Here is a 14786-nt window from a genome sequence, read left to right as displayed (position 1 = left end):
GCGCTCGGGCACTAAGAGCTTGTAACCAAAACTCATCTGGCAGTGCCGAAACCCGGGATCGAACCAGGGACCTTTAGATCTTCAGTCTAACGCTCTCCCAACTGAGCTATTTCGGCTGGTGCAGTCAAATTCCTATTTTAAGAATGGAACCAAACCATGTGTTATGGTTAACTGCCAATGGCTTCATCATGGCATACAGCGGCCGATGATCAAGTGAGCAGCTATTAAACGCTAGCTGATAGTCGAAGTCATTGTAATTATAAAAGCAATTCATAAAGAACTGCCCCAGAACCTTGTTGTTCAGAAAGCTCATCCTAAGCACCCACGTGGAAGGGAACGAATGACCTCAGGGGCTTGGATGGTTCAATGCAGATTTGCAGGTCCCACCGAGATTTGAACTCGGATCGCTGGATTCAGAGTCCAGAGTGCTAACCGTTACACCATGGAACCAACCTGCACGCACTGCCTTTTTGTGACCCACATGTCACTTCCAAATACTGAGAAACAGCAAAGAGGTCAGAGCGTAAGAGCTTGTAATCAAAGGTCACTAAACTGTGCTAACTCTTGTTTTGAAATCACACAAAGAAACTGGGCCTAGCTTTGATTGTCTTGTGTAAGTAGAAGAAGACAAAGCTTATTGTAGAACCACGCCTCCGTAGCATGAGAAATTGTGTTTGCTTCAGGTCAGCCAGTTTCCACATTTTTTCCTCTTGCAGAAGGATCTCCATCTGCCATCTGTGAGTAGTTCTTTTGTTTCCCACACAGTGACTCCAGCAAGCAATGGATGATGATTTTTATTCAAGTTTCTTTGCTTTAGAACCAGGCAAATGTAGGGACTTTGACATAGCCATTTCTTGCAACCCTTCCCTCCCAAGCAAAGGTTCCACCGAGATCTGAACTCGGATCACTGGATACAAAGTCCAGAGTGCTAGACATTACACCATGGAACCATTTGTTGGTGTTTGGGATGACCACAGTTTGTCCATACACTGATAAGCTGCACGGAGCCAGGCGCTCGGGCACTAAGAGCTTGTAACCAAAACTCATCTGGCAGTGCCGAAACCCGGGATCGAACCAGGGACCTTTAGATCTTCAGTCTAACGCTCTCCCAACTGAGCTATTTCGGCTGGTGCAGTCAAATTCCTATTTTAAGAATGGAACCAAACCATGTGTTATGGTTAACTGCCAATGGCTTCATCATGGCATACAGCGGCCGATGATCAAGTGAGCAGCTATTAAACGCTAGCTAATAGTCCAAGTCATTGTAATTATAAAAGCAATTGATAAAGAACTGCCCCAGAACCTTGTTGTTTAGAAAGCTCATCCTAAGCACCCACGTGGAAAGGCACGAATGAACTCAGGGGCTTGGATGGTTCAATGCAGATTTGCAGGTCCCACCGAGATTTGAACTCGAATCGCTGGATTCAGAGTCCAGAGTGCTAACCATTACACCATGGAACCAACCTGCACGCAGTGCCTTTTTGTGACCCACATGTCACTTCCAAATACTGAGAAACAGCAAAGAGGTCAGAGCGTAAGAGCTTGTAATCAAAGGTCACTAAACTGTGCTAACTCTTGTTTTGAAATCACACAAAGAAACTGGGCGGAGCTTTGGTTGTCTTGTGTAAGTAGAAGAAGACAAAGCTTATTGTAGAACCACGCCTCCGTAGCATGAGAAAGTGTGTTTGCTTCAGGTCAGCCAGTTTCCACATTTTTTCCTCTTGCAGAAGGATCTCCATCTGCCATCTGTGAGTAGTTCTTTTATTTCCCACACAGTGACTCCAGCAAGCAATTGATGATGATTTTTATTCAAGTTTCTTTGCTTTAGAACCAGGCAAATGTAGGGACTTTGACATAGCCATTTCTTGCAACCCTTCCCTCCCAAGCAAAGGTTCCACCGAGATCTGAACTCGGATCACTGGATACAAAGTCCAGAGTGCTAGACATTACACCATGGAACCATTAATTGGTGTTTGGGATGACCACAGTTTGTCCATACACTGATAAGCTGCACGGAGCCAGGCGCTCGGGCACTAAGAGCTTGTAACCAAAACTCATCTGGCAGTGCCGAAACCCGGGATCGAACCAGGGACCTTTAGATCTTCAGTCTAACGCTCTCCCAACTGAGCTATTTCGGCTGGTGCAGTCAAATTCCTATTTTAAGAATGGAACCAAACCATGTGTTATGGTTAACTGCCAATGGCTTCATCATGGCATACAGCGGCCGATGATCAAGTGAGCAGCTATTAAACGCTAGCTGATAGTCGAAGTCATTGTAATTATAAAAGCAATTCATAAAGAACTGCCCCAGAACCTTGTTGTTCAGAAAGCTCATCCTAAGCACCCACGTGGAAGGGAACGAATGACCTCAGGGGCTTGGATGGTTCAATGCAGATTTGCAGGTCCCACCGAGATTTGAACTCGGATCGCTGGATTCAGAGTCCAGAGTGCTAACCGTTACACCATGGAACCAACCTGCACGCACTGCCTTTTTGTGACCCACATGTCACTTCCAAATACTGAGAAACAGCAAAGAGGTCAGAGCGTAAGAGCTTGTAATCAAAGGTCACTAAACTGTGCTAACTCTTGTTTTGAAATCACACAAAGAAACTGGGCCTAGCTTTGATTGTCTTGTGTAAGTAGAAGAAGACAAAGCTTATTGTAGAACCACGCCTCCGTAGCATGAGAAATTGTGTTTGCTTCAGGTCAGCCAGTTTCCACATTTTTTCCTCTTGCAGAAGGATCTCCATCTGCCATCTGTGAGTAGTTCTTTTGTTTCCCACACAGTGACTCCAGCAAGCAATGGATGATGATTTTTATTCAAGTTTCTTTGCTTTAGAACCAGGCAAATGTAGGGACTTTGACATAGCCATTTCTTGCAACCCTTCCCTCTCAAGCAAAGGTTCCACCGAGATCTGAACTCGGATCACTGGATACAAAGTCCAGAGTGCTAGACATTACACCATGGAACCATTTGTTGGTGTTTGGGATGACCACAGTTTGTCCATACACTGATAAGCTGCACGGAGCCAGGCGCTCGGGCACTAAGAGCTTGTAACCAAAACTCATCTGGCAGTGCCGAAACCCGGGATCGAACCAGGGACCTTTAAATCTTCAGTCTAACGCTCTCCCAACTGAGCTATTTCGGCTGGTGCAGTCAAATTCCTATTTTAAGAATGGAACCAAACCATGTGTTATGGTTAACTGCCAATGGCTTCATCATGGCATACAGTGGCCGATGATCAAGTGAGCAGCTATTAAACGCTAGCTAATAGTCCAAGTCATTGTAATTATAAAAGCAATTGATAAAGAACTGCCCCAGAACCTTGTTGTTCAGAAAGCTCATCCTAAGCACCCACGTGGAAAGGCACAAATGAACTCAGGGGCTTGGATGGTTCAATGCAGATTTGCAGGTCCCACCGAGATTTGAACTCGAATCGCTGGATTCAGAGTCCAGAGTGCTAACCGTTACACCATGGAACCAACCTGCACGCAGTGCCTTTTTGTGACCCACATGTCACTTCCAAATACTGAGAAACAGCAAAGAGGTCAGAGCGTAAGAGCTTGTAATCAAAGGTCACTAAACTGTGCTAACTCTTGTTTTGAAATCACACAAAGAAACTGGGCGGAGCTTTTGTTGTCTTGTGTAAGTAGAAGAAGACAAAGCTTATTGTAGAACCACGCCTCCGTAGCATGAGAAAGTGTGTTTGCTTCAGATCAGCCAGTTTCCACATTTTTTCCTCTTGCAGAAGGATCTCCATCTGCCATCTGTGAGTAGTTCTTTTGTTTCCCACACAGTGACTCCAGCAAGCAATGGATGATGATTTTTATTCAAGTTTCTTTGCTTTAGAACCAGGCAAATGTAGGGACTTTGACATAGCCATTTCTTGCAACACTTCCCTCCCAAGCAAAGGTTCCACCGAGATCTGAACTCGGATCACTGGATACAAAGTCCAGAGTGCTAGACATTACACTATGGAACCATTTGTTGGTGTTTGGGATGACCACAGTTTGTCCATACACTGATAAGCTGATAAGCACTAAGAGCTTGTAACCAAAACTCATCTGGCAGTGCCGAAACCCGGGATCGAACCAGGGACCTTTAGATCTTCAGTCTAACGCTCTCCCAACTGAGCTATTTCGGCTGGTGCAGTCAAATTCCTATTTTAAGAATGGAACCAAACCATGTGTTATGGTTAACTGCCAATGGCTTCATCATGGCATACAGTGGCCGATGATCAAGTGAGCAGCTATTAAACGCTAGCTAATAGTCCAAGTCATTGTAATTATAAAAGCAATTGATAAAGAACTGCCCCAGAACCTTGTTGTTCAGAAAGCTCATCCTAAGCACCCACGTGGAAAGGCACGAATGAACTCAGAGGCTTGGATGGTTCAATGCAGATTTGCAGGTCCCACCGAGATTTGAACTCGGATCACTGGATTCAGAGTCCAGAGTGCTAACCATTACACCATGGAACCAGGTCAGCCAGTTTCCACATTTTTTCCTCTTGCAGAAGGATCTCCATCTGCCATCTGTGAGTAGTTCTTTTGTTTCCCACACAGTGACTCCAGCAATCAATTGATGATGATTTTTATTCAAGTTTCTTTGCTTTAGAACCAGGCAAATGTAGGGACTTTGACATAGCCATTTCTTGCAACCCTTCCCTCCCAAGCAAAGGTTCCACCGAGATCTGAACTCGGATCACTGGATACAAAGTCCAGAGTGCTAGACATTACACCATGGAACCATTTATTGGTGTTTGGGATGACCACAGTTTGTCCATACACTGATAAGCTGCACGGAGCCAGGCGCTCGGGAACTAAGAGCTTGTAACCAGGATCGAACCAGGGACCTTTAGATCTTCAGTCTAACGCTCTCCCAACTGAGCTATTTCGGCTGGTGCAGTCAAATTCCTATTTTAAGAATGGAACCAAACCATGTGTTATGGTTAACTGCCCATTTACTTCATCATGCCATACAGTGGCCGATGATCAAGTGAGCAGCTATTAAACGCTAGCTAATAGTCCAAGTCATTGTAATTATAAAAGCAATTGATAAAGAACTGCCCCAGAACCTTGTTGTTCAGAAACCTCATCCTAAGCACCCACGTGGAAAGGCACGAATGAACTCAGGGGCTTGGATGGTTCAATGCAGATTTGCAGGTCCCACCGAGATTTGAACTCAGATCGCTGGATTCAGAGTCCAGAGTGAAGACAAAGCTTATTGTAGAACCACGCCTCCGTAGCATGAGAAAGTGTGTTTGCTTCAGATCAGCCAGTTTCCACATTTTTTCCTCTTGCAGAAGGATCTCCATCTGCCATCTGTGAGTAGTTCTTTTGTTTCCCACACAGTGACTCCAGCAAGCAATGGATGATGATTTTTATTCAAGTTTCTTTGCTTTAGAACCAGGCAAATGTAGGGACTTTGACATAGCCATTTCTTGCAACCCTTCCCTCCCAAGCAAAGGTTCCACCGAGATCTGAACTCGGATCACTGGATACAAAGTCCAGAGTGCTAGACATTACACCATGGAACCATTTGTTGGTGTTTGGGATGACCACAGTTTGTCCATACACTGATAAGCTGCACGGAGCCAGGCGCTCGGGCACTAAGAGCTTGTAACCAAAACTCATCTGGCAGTGCCGAAACCCGGGATCGAACCAGGGACCTTTAGATCTTCAGTCTAACGCTCTCCCAACTGAGCTATTTCGGCTGGTGCAGTCAAATTCCTATTTTAAGAATGGAACCAAACCATGTGTTATGGTTAACTGCCAATGGCTTCATCATGGCATACAGCGGCCGATGATCAAGTGAGCAGCTATTAAACGCTAGCTGATAGTCGAAGTCATTGTAATTATAAAAGCAATTCATAAAGAACTGCCCCAGAACCTTGTTGTTCAGAAAGCTCATCCTAAGCACCCACGTGGAAGGGAACGAATGACCTCAGGGGCTTGGATGGTTCAATGCAGATTTGCAGGTCCCACCGAGATTTGAACTCGGATCGCTGGATTCAGAGTCCAGAGTGCTCACCGTTACACCATGGAACCAACCTGCACGCACTGCCTTTTTGTGACCCACATGTCACTTCCAAATACTGAGAAACAGCAAAGAGGTCAGAGCGTAAGAGCTTGTAATCAAAGGTCACTAAACTGTGCTAACTCTTGTTTTGAAATCACACAAAGAAACTGGGCCTAGCTTTGATTGTCTTGTGTAAGTAGAAGAAGACAAAGCTTATTGTAGAACCACGCCTCCGTAGCATGAGAAATTGTGTTTGCTTCAGGTCAGCCAGTTTCCACATTTTTTCCTCTTGCAGAAGGATCTCCATCTGCCATCTGTGAGTAGTTCTTTTGTTTCCCACACAGTGACTCCAGCAAGCAATGGATGATGATTTTTATTCAAGTTTCTTTGCTTTAGAACCAGGCAAATGTAGGGACTTTGACATAGCCATTTCTTGCAACCCTTCCCTCCCAAGCAAAGGTTCCACCGAGATCTGAACTCGGATCACTGGATACAAAGTCCAGAGTGCTAGACATTACACCATGGAACCATTTGTTGGTGTTTGGGATGACCACAGTTTGTCCATACACTGATAAGCTGCACGGAGCCAGGCGCTCGGGCACTAAGAGCTTGTAACCAAAACTCATCTGGCAGTGCCGAAACCCAGGATCGAACCAGGGACCTTTAGATCTTCAGTCTAACGCTCTCCCAACTGAGCTATTTCGGCTGGTGCAGTCAAATTCCTATTTTAAGAATGGAACCAAACCATGTGTTATGGTTAACTGCCAATGGCTTCATCATGGCATACAGCGGCCGATGATCAAGTGAGCAGCTATTAAACGCTAGCTAATAGTCCAAGTCATTGTAATTATAAAAGCAATTGATAAAGAACTGCCCCAGAACCTTGTTGTTTAGAAAGCTCATCCTAAGCACCCACGTGGAAAGGCACGAATGAACTCAGGGGCTTGGATGGTTCAATGCAGATTTGCAGGTCCCACCGAGATTTGAACTCGAATCGCTGGATTCAGAGTCCAGAGTGCTAACCATTACACCATGGAACCAACCTGCACGCAGTGCCTTTTTGTGACCCACATGTCACTTCCAAATACTGAGAAACAGCAAAGAGGTCAGAGCGTAAGAGCTTGTAATCAAAGGTCACTAAACTGTGCTAACTCTTGTTTTGAAATCACACAAAGAAACTGGGCGGAGCTTTGGTTGTCTTGTGTAAGTAGAAGAAGACAAAGCTTATTGTAGAACCACGCCTCCGTAGCATGAGAAAGTGTGTTTGCTTCAGGTCAGCCAGTTTCCACATTTTTTCCTCTTGCAGAAGGATCTCCATCTGCCATCTGTGAGTAGTTCTTTTATTTCCCACACAGTGACTCCAGCAAGCAATTGATGATGATTTTTATTCAAGTTTCTTTGCTTTAGAACCAGGCAAATGTAGGGACTTTGACATAGCCATTTCTTGCAACCCTTCCCTCCCAAGCAAAGGTTCCACCGAGATCTGAACTCGGATCACTGGATACAAAGTCCAGAGTGCTAGACATTACACCATGGAACCATTAATTGGTGTTTGGGATGACCACAGTTTGTCCATACACTGATAAGCTGCACGGAGCCAGGCGCTCGGGCACTAAGAGCTTGTAACCAAAACTCATCTGGCAGTGCCGAAACCCGGGATCGAACCAGGGACCTTTAGATCTTCAGTCTAACGCTCTCCCAACTGAGCTATTTCGGCTGGTGCAGTCAAATTCCTATTTTAAGAATGGAACCAAACCATGTGTTATGGTTAACTGCCAATGGCTTCATCATGGCATACAGCGGCCGATGATCAAGTGAGCAGCTATTAAACGCTAGCTGATAGTCGAAGTCATTGTAATTATAAAAGCAATTCATAAAGAACTGCCCCAGAACCTTGTTGTTCAGAAAGCTCATCCTAAGCACCCACGTGGAAGGGAACGAATGACCTCAGGGGCTTGGATGGTTCAATGCAGATTTGCAGGTCCCACCGAGATTTGAACTCGGATCGCTGGATTCAGAGTCCAGAGTGCTAACCGTTACACCATGGAACCAACCTGCACGCACTGCCTTTTTGTGACCCACATGTCACTTCCAAATACTGAGAAACAGCAAAGAGGTCAGAGCGTAAGAGCTTGTAATCAAAGGTCACTAAACTGTGCTAACTCTTGTTTTGAAATCACACAAAGAAACTGGGCCTAGCTTTGATTGTCTTGTGTAAGTAGAAGAAGACAAAGCTTATTGTAGAACCACGCCTCCGTAGCATGAGAAATTGTGTTTGCTTCAGGTCAGCCAGTTTCCACATTTTTTCCTCTTGCAGAAGGATCTCCATCTGCCATCTGTGAGTAGTTCTTTTGTTTCCCACACAGTGACTCCAGCAAGCAATGGATGATGATTTTTATTCAAGTTTCTTTGCTTTAGAACCAGGCAAATGTAGGGACTTTGACATAGCCATTTCTTGCAACCCTTCCCTCTCAAGCAAAGGTTCCACCGAGATCTGAACTCGGATCACTGGATACAAAGTCCAGAGTGCTAGACATTACACCATGGAACCATTTGTTGGTGTTTGGGATGACCACAGTTTGTCCATACACTGATAAGCTGCACGGAGCCAGGCGCTCGGGCACTAAGAGCTTGTAACCAAAACTCATCTGGCAGTGCCGAAACCCGGGATCGAACCAGGGACCTTTAAATCTTCAGTCTAACGCTCTCCCAACTGAGCTATTTCGGCTGGTGCAGTCAAATTCCTATTTTAAGAATGGAACCAAACCATGTGTTATGGTTAACTGCCAATGGCTTCATCATGGCATACAGTGGCCGATGATCAAGTGAGCAGCTATTAAACGCTAGCTAATAGTCCAAGTCATTGTAATTATAAAAGCAATTGATAAAGAACTGCCCCAGAACCTTGTTGTTCAGAAAGCTCATCCTAAGCACCCACGTGGAAAGGCACAAATGAACTCAGGGGCTTGGATGGTTCAATGCAGATTTGCAGGTCCCACCGAGATTTGAACTCGAATCGCTGGATTCAGAGTCCAGAGTGCTAACCGTTACACCATGGAACCAACCTGCACGCAGTGCCTTTTTGTGACCCACATGTCACTTCCAAATACTGAGAAACAGCAAAGAGGTCAGAGCGTAAGAGCTTGTAATCAAAGGTCACTAAACTGTGCTAACTCTTGTTTTGAAATCACACAAAGAAACTGGGCGGAGCTTTTGTTGTCTTGTGTAAGTAGAAGAAGACAAAGCTTATTGTAGAACCACGCCTCCGTAGCATGAGAAAGTGTGTTTGCTTCAGATCAGCCAGTTTCCACATTTTTTCCTCTTGCAGAAGGATCTCCATCTGCCATCTGTGAGTAGTTCTTTTGTTTCCCACACAGTGACTCCAGCAAGCAATGGATGATGATTTTTATTCAAGTTTCTTTGCTTTAGAACCAGGCAAATGTAGGGACTTTGACATAGCCATTTCTTGCAACACTTCCCTCCCAAGCAAAGGTTCCACCGAGATCTGAACTCGGATCACTGGATACAAAGTCCAGAGTGCTAGACATTACACTATGGAACCATTTGTTGGTGTTTGGGATGACCACAGTTTGTCCATACACTGATAAGCTGATAAGCACTAAGAGCTTGTAACCAAAACTCATCTGGCAGTGCCGAAACCCGGGATCGAACCAGGGACCTTTAGATCTTCAGTCTAACGCTCTCCCAACTGAGCTATTTCGGCTGGTGCAGTCAAATTCCTATTTTAAGAATGGAACCAAACCATGTGTTATGGTTAACTGCCAATGGCTTCATCATGGCATACAGTGGCCGATGATCAAGTGAGCAGCTATTAAACGCTAGCTAATAGTCCAAGTCATTGTAATTATAAAAGCAATTGATAAAGAACTGCCCCAGAACCTTGTTGTTCAGAAAGCTCATCCTAAGCACCCACGTGGAAAGGCACGAATGAACTCAGAGGCTTGGATGGTTCAATGCAGATTTGCAGGTCCCACCGAGATTTGAACTCGGATCACTGGATTCAGAGTCCAGAGTGCTAACCATTACACCATGGAACCAGGTCAGCCAGTTTCCACATTTTTTCCTCTTGCAGAAGGATCTCCATCTGCCATCTGTGAGTAGTTCTTTTGTTTCCCACACAGTGACTCCAGCAAGCAATTGATGATGATTTTTATTCAAGTTTCTTTGCTTTAGAACCAGGCAAATGTAGGGACTTTGACATAGCCATTTCTTGCAACCCTTCCCTCCCAAGCAAAGGTTCCACCGAGATCTGAACTCGGATCACTGGATACAAAGTCCAGAGTGCTAGACATTACACCATGGAACCATTTATTGGTGTTTGGGATGACCACAGTTTGTCCATACACTGATAAGCTGCACGGAGCCAGGCGCTCGGGAACTAAGAGCTTGTAACCAGGATCGAACCAGGGACCTTTAGATCTTCAGTCTAACGCTCTCCCAACTGAGCTATTTCGGCTGGTGCAGTCAAATTCCTATTTTAAGAATGGAACCAAACCATGTGTTATGGTTAACTGCCCATTTACTTCATCATGCCATACAGTGGCCGATGATCAAGTGAGCAGCTATAAAACGCTAGCTAATAGTCCAAGTCATTGTAATTATAAAAGCAATTGATAAAGAACTGCCCCAGAACCTTGTTGTTCAGAAACCTCATCCTAAGCACCCACGTGGAAAGGCACGAATGAACTCAGGGGCTTGGATGGTTCAATGCAGATTTGCAGGTCCCACCGAGATTTGAACTCAGATCGCTGGATTCAGAGTCCAGAGTGAAGACAAAGCTTATTGTAGAACCACGCCTCCGTAGCATGAGAAAGTGTGTTTGCTTCAGATCAGCCAGTTTCCACATTTTTTCCTCTTGCAGAAGGATCTCCATCTGCCATCTGTGAGTAGTTCTTTTGTTTCCCACACAGTGACTCCAGCAAGCAATGGATGATGATTTTTATTCAAGTTTCTTTGCTTTAGAACCAGGCAAATGTAGGGACTTTGACATAGCCATTTCTTGCAACCCTTCCCTCCCAAGCAAAGGTTCCACCGAGATCTGAACTCGGATCACTGGATACAAAGTCCAGAGTGCTAGACATTACACCATGGAACCATTTGTTGGTGTTTGGGATGACCACAGTTTGTCCATACACTGATAAGCTGCACGGAGCCAGGCGCTCGGGCACTAAGAGCTTGTAACCAAAACTCATCTGGCAGTGCCGAAACCCGGGATCGAACCAGGGACCTTTAGATCTTCAGTCTAACGCTCTCCCAACTGAGCTATTTCGGCTGGTGCAGTCAAATTCCTATTTTAAGAATGGAACCAAACCATGTGTTATGGTTAACTGCCAATGGCTTCATCATGGCATACAGTGGCCGATGATCAAGTGAGCAGCTATTAAACGCTAGCTAATAGTCCAAGTCATTGTAATTATAAAAGCAATTGATAAAGAACTGCCCCAGAACCTTGTTGTTCAGAAAGCTCATCCTAAGCACCCACGTGGAAGGGCACGAATGAACTCAGGGGCTTGGATGGTTCAATGCAGATTTGCAGGTCCCACCGAGATTTGAACTCCGATCGCTGGATTCAGAGTCCAGAGTGCTAACCATTACACCATGGAACCAACCTGCACGCAGTGCCTTCTTGTGACCCACATGTCACTTCCAAATACTGAGAAACAGCAAAGAGGTCAGAGCGTAAGAGCTTGTAATCAAAGGTCACTAAACTGTGCTAACTCTTGTTTTGAAATCACACAAAGAAACTGGGCCTAGCTTTGGTTGTCTTGTGTAAGTAGAAGAAGACAAAGCTTATTGTAGAACCACGCCTCCGTAGCATGAGAAATTGTGTTTGCTTCAGGTCAGCCAGTTTCCACATTTTTTCCTCTTGCAGAAGGATCTCCATCTGCCATCTGTGAGTAGTTCTTTTGTTTCCCACACAGTGACTCCAGCAAGCAATGGATGATGATTTTTATTCAAGTTTCTTTGCTTTAGAACCAGGCAAATGTAGGGACTTTGACATAGCCATTTCTTGCAACCCTTCCCTCTCAAGCAAAGGTTCCACCGAGATCTGAACTCGGATCACTGGATACAAAGTCCAGAGTGCTAGACATTACACCATGGAACCATTTGTTGGTGTTTGGGATGACCACAGTTTGTCCATACACTGATAAGCTGCACGGAGCCAGGCGCTCGGGCACTAAGAGCTTGTAACCAAAACTCATCTGGCAGTGCCGAAACCCGGGATCGAACCAGGGACCTTTAGATCTTCAGTCTAACGCTCTCCCAACTGAGCTATTTCGGCTGGTGCAGTCAAATTCCTATTTTAAGAATGGAACCAAACCATGTGTTATGGTTAACTGCCAATGGCTTCATCATGGCATACAGCGGCCGATGATCAAGTGAGCAGCTATTAAACGCTAGCTGATAGTCGAAGTCATTGTAATTATAAAAGCAATTGATAAAGAACTGCCCCAGAACCTTGTTGTTCAGAAAGCTCATCCTAAGCACCCACGTGGAAGGGAACGAATGACCTCAGGGGCTTGGATGGTTCAATGCAGATTTGCAGGTCCCACCGAGATTTGAACTCGGATCGCTGGATTCAGAGTCCAGAGTGCTAACCGTTACACCATGGAACCAACCTGCACGCACTGCCTTTTTGTGACCCACATGTCACTTCCAAATACTGAGAAACAGCAAAGAGGTCAGAGCGTAAGAGCTTGTAATCAAAGGTCACTAAACTGTGCTAACTCTTGTTTTGAAATCACACAAAGAAACTGGGCGGAGCTTTTGTTGTCTTGTGTAAGTAGAAGAAGACAAAGCTTATTGTAGAACCATGCCTCCGTAGCATGAGAAAGTGTGTTTGCTTCAGATCAGCCAGTTTCCACATTTTTTCCTCTTGCAGAAGGATCTCCATCTGCCATCTGTGAGTAGTTCTTTTGTTTCACACACAGTGACTCCAGCAAGCAATGGATGATGATTTTTATTCAAGTTTCTTTGCTTTAGAACCAGGCAAATGTAGGGACTTTGACATAGCCATTTCTTGCAACCCTTCCCTCCCAAGCAAAGGTTCCACCGAGATCTGAACTCGGATCACTGGATACAAAGTCCAGAGTGCTAGACATTACACCATGGAACCATTTGTTGGTGTTTGGGATGACCACAGTTTGTCCATACACTGATAAGCTGCACGGAGCCAGGCGCTCGGGCACTAACCATTACACCATGGAACCAACCTGCATGCAGCGCCTTTTTGTGACCCACATGTCACTTCCAAATACTGACAAACAGCAAAGAGGTCAGAGCATAAGAGCTTGTAATCAAAGGTCACTAAACTGTGCTAACTCTTGTTTTGAAATCACACAAAGAAACTGGGCGGAGTTTTTGTTGTCTTGTGTAAGTAGAAGAAGACAAAGCTTATTGTAGAACCACGCCTCCGTAGCATGAGAAAGTGTGTTTGCTTCAGATCAGCCAGTTTCCACATTTTTTCCTCTTGCAGAAGGATCTCCATCTGCCATCTGTGAGTAGTTCTTTTGTTTCCCACACAGTGACTCCAGCAAGCAATGGATGATGATTTTTATTCAAGTTTCTTTGCTTTAGAACCAGGCAAATGTAGGGACTTTGACATAGCCATTTCTTGCAACCCTTCCCTCCCAAGCAAAGGTTCCACCGAGATCTGAACTCGGATCACTGGATACAAAGTCCAGAGTGCTAGACATTACACCATGGAACCATTTGTTGGTGTTTGGGATGACCACAGTTTGTCCATACACTGATAAGCTGCACGGAGCCAGGCGCTCGGGCACTAAGAGCTTGTAACCAAAACTCATCTGGCAGTGCCGAAACCCGGGATCGAACCAGGGACCTTTAGATCTTCAGTCTAACGCTCTCCCAACTGAGCTATTTCGGCTGGTGCAGTCAAATTCCTATTTTAAGAATGGAACCAAACCATGTGTTATGGTTAACTGCCAATGGCTTCATCATGGCATACAGCGGCCGATGATCAAGTGAGCAGCTATAAAACGCTAGCTAATAGTCCAAGTCATTGTAATTATAAAAGCAATTGATAAAGAACTGCCTCAGAACCTTGTTGTTCAGAAAGCTCATCCTAAGCACCCACGTGGAAGGGCACGAATGAACTCAGGGGCTTGGATGGTTCAATGCAGATTTGCAGGTCCCACCGAGATTTGAACTCGGATCGCTGGATTCAGAGTCCAGAGTGCTAACCATTACACCATGGAACCAACCTGCACGCAGTGCCTTTTTGTGACCCACATGTCACTTCCAAATACTGAGAAACAGCAAAGAGGTCAGAGCGTAAGAGCTTGTAATCAAAGGTCACTAAACTGTGCTAACTCTTGTTTTGAAATCACACAAAGAAACTGGGCGGAGCTTTGGTTGTCTTGTGTAAGTAGAAGAAGACAAAGCTTATTGTAGAACCACGCCTCCGTAGCATGAGAAAGTGTGTTTGCTTCAGGTCAGCCAGTTTCCACATTTTTTCCTCTTGCAGAAGGATCTCCATCTGCCATCTGTGAGTAGTTCTTTTATTTCCCACACAGTGACTCCAGCAAGCAATTGATGATGATTTTTATTCAAGTTTCTTTGCTTTAGAACCAGGCAAATGTAGGGACTTTGACATAGCCATTTCTTGCAACCCTTCCCTCCCAAGCAAAGGTTCCACCGAGATCTGAACTCGGATCACTGGATACAAAGTCCAGAGTGCTAGACATTACACCATGGAACCATTAATTGGTGTTTGGGATGACCA

The 14786-nt window shown here is 45.1% G+C and overlaps 20 non-coding genes across 20 annotated transcripts; all 20 read right to left on the bottom strand.

The window, feature by feature from the left end:
• Positions 1–43: 43 nt before the first annotated feature.
• Positions 44–116, bottom strand: trnaf-gaa (transfer RNA phenylalanine (anticodon GAA)). The gene has a single exon. It is a non-coding gene; the product is annotated as a tRNA-Phe (tRNA).
• Positions 117–378: 262 nt separating this feature from the next.
• Positions 379–450, bottom strand: trnaq-cug (transfer RNA glutamine (anticodon CUG)). Its single transcript has one exon. It is a non-coding gene; the product is annotated as a tRNA-Gln (tRNA).
• Positions 451–1054: 604 nt separating this feature from the next.
• On the bottom strand, positions 1055–1127 carry trnaf-gaa (transfer RNA phenylalanine (anticodon GAA)). Its single transcript has one exon. It is a non-coding gene; the product is annotated as a tRNA-Phe (tRNA).
• Positions 1128–1389: 262 nt separating this feature from the next.
• trnaq-cug (transfer RNA glutamine (anticodon CUG)) lies at positions 1390–1461 on the bottom strand. The gene has a single exon. It is a non-coding gene; the product is annotated as a tRNA-Gln (tRNA).
• Positions 1462–2065: 604 nt separating this feature from the next.
• trnaf-gaa (transfer RNA phenylalanine (anticodon GAA)) lies at positions 2066–2138 on the bottom strand. Its single transcript has one exon. It is a non-coding gene; the product is annotated as a tRNA-Phe (tRNA).
• Positions 2139–2400: 262 nt separating this feature from the next.
• trnaq-cug (transfer RNA glutamine (anticodon CUG)) lies at positions 2401–2472 on the bottom strand. Its single transcript has one exon. It is a non-coding gene; the product is annotated as a tRNA-Gln (tRNA).
• A 1600-nt stretch (positions 2473–4072) lies between these two features.
• On the bottom strand, positions 4073–4145 carry trnaf-gaa (transfer RNA phenylalanine (anticodon GAA)). The gene has a single exon. It is a non-coding gene; the product is annotated as a tRNA-Phe (tRNA).
• A 262-nt stretch (positions 4146–4407) lies between these two features.
• trnaq-cug (transfer RNA glutamine (anticodon CUG)) lies at positions 4408–4479 on the bottom strand. Its single transcript has one exon. It is a non-coding gene; the product is annotated as a tRNA-Gln (tRNA).
• A 1162-nt stretch (positions 4480–5641) lies between these two features.
• On the bottom strand, positions 5642–5714 carry trnaf-gaa (transfer RNA phenylalanine (anticodon GAA)). The gene has a single exon. It is a non-coding gene; the product is annotated as a tRNA-Phe (tRNA).
• A 262-nt stretch (positions 5715–5976) lies between these two features.
• On the bottom strand, positions 5977–6048 carry trnaq-cug (transfer RNA glutamine (anticodon CUG)). Its single transcript has one exon. It is a non-coding gene; the product is annotated as a tRNA-Gln (tRNA).
• Positions 6049–6987: 939 nt separating this feature from the next.
• Positions 6988–7059, bottom strand: trnaq-cug (transfer RNA glutamine (anticodon CUG)). The gene has a single exon. It is a non-coding gene; the product is annotated as a tRNA-Gln (tRNA).
• A 604-nt stretch (positions 7060–7663) lies between these two features.
• On the bottom strand, positions 7664–7736 carry trnaf-gaa (transfer RNA phenylalanine (anticodon GAA)). The gene has a single exon. It is a non-coding gene; the product is annotated as a tRNA-Phe (tRNA).
• Positions 7737–7998: 262 nt separating this feature from the next.
• Positions 7999–8070, bottom strand: trnaq-cug (transfer RNA glutamine (anticodon CUG)). The gene has a single exon. It is a non-coding gene; the product is annotated as a tRNA-Gln (tRNA).
• A 1600-nt stretch (positions 8071–9670) lies between these two features.
• Positions 9671–9743, bottom strand: trnaf-gaa (transfer RNA phenylalanine (anticodon GAA)). Its single transcript has one exon. It is a non-coding gene; the product is annotated as a tRNA-Phe (tRNA).
• A 262-nt stretch (positions 9744–10005) lies between these two features.
• Positions 10006–10077, bottom strand: trnaq-cug (transfer RNA glutamine (anticodon CUG)). The gene has a single exon. It is a non-coding gene; the product is annotated as a tRNA-Gln (tRNA).
• A 1162-nt stretch (positions 10078–11239) lies between these two features.
• trnaf-gaa (transfer RNA phenylalanine (anticodon GAA)) lies at positions 11240–11312 on the bottom strand. The gene has a single exon. It is a non-coding gene; the product is annotated as a tRNA-Phe (tRNA).
• Positions 11313–12250: 938 nt separating this feature from the next.
• On the bottom strand, positions 12251–12323 carry trnaf-gaa (transfer RNA phenylalanine (anticodon GAA)). Its single transcript has one exon. It is a non-coding gene; the product is annotated as a tRNA-Phe (tRNA).
• A 262-nt stretch (positions 12324–12585) lies between these two features.
• trnaq-cug (transfer RNA glutamine (anticodon CUG)) lies at positions 12586–12657 on the bottom strand. The gene has a single exon. It is a non-coding gene; the product is annotated as a tRNA-Gln (tRNA).
• A 1198-nt stretch (positions 12658–13855) lies between these two features.
• trnaf-gaa (transfer RNA phenylalanine (anticodon GAA)) lies at positions 13856–13928 on the bottom strand. Its single transcript has one exon. It is a non-coding gene; the product is annotated as a tRNA-Phe (tRNA).
• A 262-nt stretch (positions 13929–14190) lies between these two features.
• trnaq-cug (transfer RNA glutamine (anticodon CUG)) lies at positions 14191–14262 on the bottom strand. Its single transcript has one exon. It is a non-coding gene; the product is annotated as a tRNA-Gln (tRNA).
• Positions 14263–14786: the final 524 nt, after the last annotated feature.

This window comes from Clarias gariepinus, chromosome 15 (assembly GCF_024256425.1).
Source record: "Clarias gariepinus isolate MV-2021 ecotype Netherlands chromosome 15, CGAR_prim_01v2, whole genome shotgun sequence".
Taxonomy (NCBI): Eukaryota; Metazoa; Chordata; class Actinopteri; order Siluriformes; family Clariidae; genus Clarias; species Clarias gariepinus.
The sequence above is the reverse complement of the archived record's forward strand: the minus strand, read 5'-3'. Positions and strand labels throughout refer to the sequence as shown.